Source organism: Chiloscyllium plagiosum, unplaced genomic scaffold (genome assembly GCF_037043375.1).
Source record: "Chiloscyllium plagiosum isolate Xiang-an unplaced genomic scaffold, Cpla_swu_hap1 HiC_scaffold_20, whole genome shotgun sequence".
Classification (NCBI taxonomy): Eukaryota; Metazoa; Chordata; class Chondrichthyes; order Orectolobiformes; family Hemiscylliidae; genus Chiloscyllium; species Chiloscyllium plagiosum.
In genome coordinates this window covers 21,357,801-21,362,664 of record NW_028270158.1, presented here as the reverse complement: position 1 = coordinate 21,362,664, position 4,864 = coordinate 21,357,801, and the positions used below count along the sequence as shown (strand labels likewise).

The 4,864-nt window shown below is 40.7% G+C and overlaps 1 non-coding gene across 1 annotated transcript; it reads right to left on the bottom strand.

Annotated features, from left to right (window-relative positions):
- Window positions 1-2,225: 2,225 nt before the first annotated feature.
- On the bottom strand, window positions 2,226-2,330 carry LOC122560932 (U6 spliceosomal RNA). Its single transcript, XR_006314847.1, has one exon. It is a non-coding gene; the product is annotated as a U6 spliceosomal RNA (small nuclear RNA).
- Between the last annotated feature and the right edge of the window lie 2,534 nt (window positions 2,331-4,864).

Genomic DNA, 4,864 nt, shown 5'->3' with positions numbered 1-4,864 from the left:
CATCATAAAATCAGATTTTCTGTTCACTTTATCATCGCGCCTTATGATCTGCATATAAATTGATTTCTTTGTTTCCTAAAGTGACTTCATTTCATTGGTTCTGATCAGATTGGAGTCATCGTGAAAGGAGGCATATAAATGCAATTGAGTGGAGTGAATTCACTATTGTACTGCGATGAACATGAATGAGTAGGAAGCTTAACATGTGCAATGCTTTACTACTAATGATGACTAATGTGTACTTCTTATTCCAACTTATTTTCCAATTGAGTCAAAGCTATTAACAGGGGTTGCTTGTCCATTTCTAGCTCCTCCCTCATGTCCTTTCTTCAAATGTAAGAAGTGGTGATGAAATTCTGTGAGCTTTTGCATGACACTCTGTTCACCCTGATGCACAGGAAAACCAAACTAAAGCCCATTCACAAACGTCGTATATCAAATTGGCTCCATAGTTAATTCGGGACTAACAACTGCTTTGCTGCAACTTTGGTTGGCATTGGAGAAGGCTATAATGAAAATTCCTCCTTTTGTCTTTCCAGCTTACCAGGCTGATACCAGGTATGGAGAGATTGTTTTTTGAGGAGAGGTTTAGTAGATTCGGTCTATACTCATTGCAATATAGAAGAAAGAGAGGCAACCTTATTGAATGGGATGGTAGGAATGACATATGAGAAGCGATTGAGTTGGTTCGGATTGTATTCATGAGAGTTTAGAAGAATGAAGGGGATCTCATAGAAATCGATAAGATTCTTCCAGGACTAGACAGGGTAGATGCAGGAAAGATACCCTCGATGGTGGAAAAGTCTAGAACCAACAGACATAGCTTAAGGAAAAGGGGTAAACCTTTTAGCACTGAGTTCAGAAGAAATGTCGTCACCCAGAGAGTGGTGAGCCTGTGGAATTTACTACACAGAAAGTAGTTGACGCCAAAACATTGTGACTTCATGAAGGAGGCAGATATAGCTCTTCTGGCTAAAGAGAGAAAGGGATATGGGGTAGGGCAAAATTAAGGTATCAGCTATGATCATATTGAATAGTGGTGCAGGCTCAATGGGTTGAATGGCCTACTCTTGCTCCTATGTCTTTTGATCTTTTGGTTGGGATTTCAAGCCACCTGCCAGAAGAGATCAGGATGGATCTCACCTCCACCAGCTCCAGAAGCCAAGATTCTCTACGGCTTGGGCAATTGGTGGCTTGAGGTCATGGCTGCCATTCCTCTGAGGCAGAACATTCCCACCTCCAAGAGCCGAGCCACTGGTAAAACAGAGGACTGGGAGCTCTTCAGCTCCAACAGCACCACTGTGATGTGTGGTCACTGCTGGGACTGCAGTGGTCCCCACAACACCAGAGATCACTGTGGCCAATCAGACAGGTGCTGGGTTTATAATTGGCCACTTAAAGGTTTAAAATGAGCTATGGGTTGGCTATCACTGCCATACAAGGGGGAAGATAATTGGCACAGTACTTCCCATCATCCTACCTGACTGTATGTTACATTCCCTTTGCTTGCCAACCTGCTCCCATGGAAGGGACATGCAAAATTCTTGGTTTTGTTTTTGTTTTTGTTTGTCCATATGTCAGTTCTTTTTATGGCAGTGTTAAGATTTTTCTTTCTGGTAGTATTGAGATTGATGGTTTCTGTATTCTGTTTATCAGGTAAGGAATCTAAATTTAAAAGCAAGTGGAAACCAGCTCTTTCTAATAACACAGCTGTCTGTGTAAATCACTCGAACATTTATAGAACTCTCGGATGTGCAGGGAATCATTGTAAGCTGCTCAGGATATTAAAGGTGATATTTAAATCACAAAAAAATTGGCACAAAACCAGGCCTCAAAATATAAAATGGTCATATCCTGCACTGGTTCAAACATATTAGAAATAATTACAGTTCAGAGTATTAAGAAGGTTTGATTCCTGGCAATACAGATGACAGAACCTAATGTCAAGGGATGCTTGATTTGTCAAAAAAATCTTTTGCTGTGGCATTCACTTAACCATGGAAAAATAGCAGAGTAAAGTAAATAAAATCATGTGCTTTCCCACCAAAGTCCCTCGATGCTGCAGCCACCCACACACAATTCCGGAGTTCCGGAGTTACACTATTAGGTGCACACTGGCAAGAGAGCATGAGGGATGAAATTCTGGTCTCATTTTAAAATCAAGGAAAATCCAAAAGGTCTATCAGCATGTATCTAAACACAAATGTTTTAGGTTTATTTTTACAAAGAGTATGAAATGCTTCACTGATCTGCCTGTCACCCTTGCACGGGGGTCATGCCAACCTTCGCTGTATTGTTCCAATTTTCGGATATGTTCAGCTGAAGTGAACACAAAAAGAAGAACCTCAGCTACCAGAAGTGGGGCTCAAACTGACACAGCCAATCAATGGATCTTAAGTCCAACACCTTAACCACTCCGCCATCCTAGTCAAGGACCTCTCGGAAATGATGAGACCTTCCGCAGTTTTATTCTGAACCACATGACATTCAGTGTCTGCAAGATTGAGGCACCCCATCTTGTTTTTCAGTAATCATATTGTTAGTTAAGGTAATGGCTCTGAGGAAGTTAAATGTTGAAGTTGTGTTAGCTCCACCCTAGTTGTCTTTAGGAAAAGAAACAGTCTTGCATCAGCTCCCAATAGAGGCAACTGTGATGTACATGGCTTCTGATAGTTACAATAATGTCTAACTAGTTAATGATAATTGTATCTATTGCTATCATGCTAATAATTATACCTCATTATGTAAGACAAGTTCCTCTTCATGTTAAGACTTTTTAATAGTCTATCCTCTGCCATCACATAGTAGATAGACCCTTCACAGCCCAATATGACAAGAAGAATGAACAAGACTTGGCCATTCAAACCCCTCAACCATCTCAACTACATAATTGTTCATTTGGGTCTTCACTCTATCTTCCTGCCTTAATTCTTCAACTGTGTCACTTATTAATTATTCTTTCCCTTGGCGTGAGCGATATCACTGACTAGTAACACACCAGTCAATCCTGTTCATTAAGGCAGTGACTTTCATCAGCTAAGTGAATATGGCAGAAGAGCAACATTATGGAATCGGTGCAGTCAGTTGTTCGTTGTAGAGGTGGGAGTTTGAAGCCACCCAGAAATATTTGTGATCAAGCAAACAGTTTTGAATGATAAAATGGCAGAATATTTAAAAGCAGAGTAGAGTCAAAGTTTAAACCATATCTCAGAGATTCAGGTTATAGGACATGCAAGACTCCAATTACAAATTCAAGTTAATTTGTCATCTAGTTACTCCTATATAGATCAATTGATAGAACAATGCTTTTAAAAAAGTTCATTGTTAGTATATAGACATCTCCAAAATGGTTGGCATTTAATATTCATCTATAGTTGAATTGGGCAAATGTTGCTAAGTAGCCTTTTAGTATTCCTTCTGCCCATGCAGTGAGGTAAATCCATAGTACTGTGTTCTTCTACAGTTCTACACCATAGCTTCCTTTCCACACAGAAATGGATTAGAAAAGATGACATTGAAAGTTAGTATTTGCATCCTCACCACTAACCACTTTGTGTGTACAAAAGCACTTAGGAAGTTTGAACTGGGTAAAATATTTAACAGTAAAAATGAGAGTGAGTGTTTGCAGAACAAACCAGGAAACAATGGAAAGCCATCTAAAGTAAATTGATTGTGCTGTTGGAATTGTGCCCAGTAACGTTGCATCTGCCTGGGTCCCTTCACAAGGAGCTCAAAATACCACAAGTTCAGATTGCACAATGACCTCTAGCTAGGAGTTTGAGGATTTCTGGTGGAATGGGACATGTAAATGGAGAAGCAGCTTACTGGATACTGGATTGACTGGAAATAAAGAAATAGCAACGCATTTGAATTTCAGGTTCCTGTGACCCTTTCATCTTCCCCACCACCATTAACCACACACACACACAAACGCACACAGAAATACACGCGCACACAAAAAACAGATACTTGTCCACACAGACACACACACACACAGAAAACAGACACACACATGCACACGTACACACTCCCAGACACACACAAATCACTTGCATACCACTCATCCCATAACTCACCACTTGCCTAACACTTGACCTTTAACAACCAAGCTACCAAAGATCGTTGTCAAGCAGAATTCAGAATAGGCCACATACCCACTTCCTTCCTTCACTCCGAATTAAATTGTTCTAAAACATTGCAATCTTGAAAATTTCAGTTTTCCAAATCTTAGCCGAGAGGTCTTTCCTTGAATCTCTTAATGTGAGTGTAAACATTGGCACGGAGCCTCAATACTATTCTGAATTGAAATTCTGAATTCTATGTCTCAAAAGTATGTGTGCCAGCAGCTACTGAATTGCTATTGTCATGACATTAAAACAGCTTCCCAGACAGATTTGACATTTGTAAACTTTGACCACACAAATCACTTAGACAGGACAGCAAGTACAGCAGGAGGAGGAGCCCAGCACTCAGACTACAGGACTGCTCATCTCCAGATCATTAGAGACTGGACTCAGAACCCAAATATGGGTTTGTCCTGATGGGCAATTCACCTTCATCTCAGGATCTTTCCTAAAGTTTCTAATGCTGAGATACAGTCAGCGGTTTTGGACAGTTTGGTCAGATTTATCTGAATAATTACCTGGGAAATGTTAGATAGGTTAAAACTTACTCTAACTCCTGGATTACTAAAAACTGACCCTCCCAATTACTCACACTGACTCCCTTCGCTTCTTAACCCCCACAACTACACCCATATATCTCCAGTCACCCTAGAGAGCCTCAACCCAATCCAGCACAATTCAAACTCCTGGCTACCTCTTGACTGACCCCAGTGCCCGACTACTTGCCTGCCACACCACCC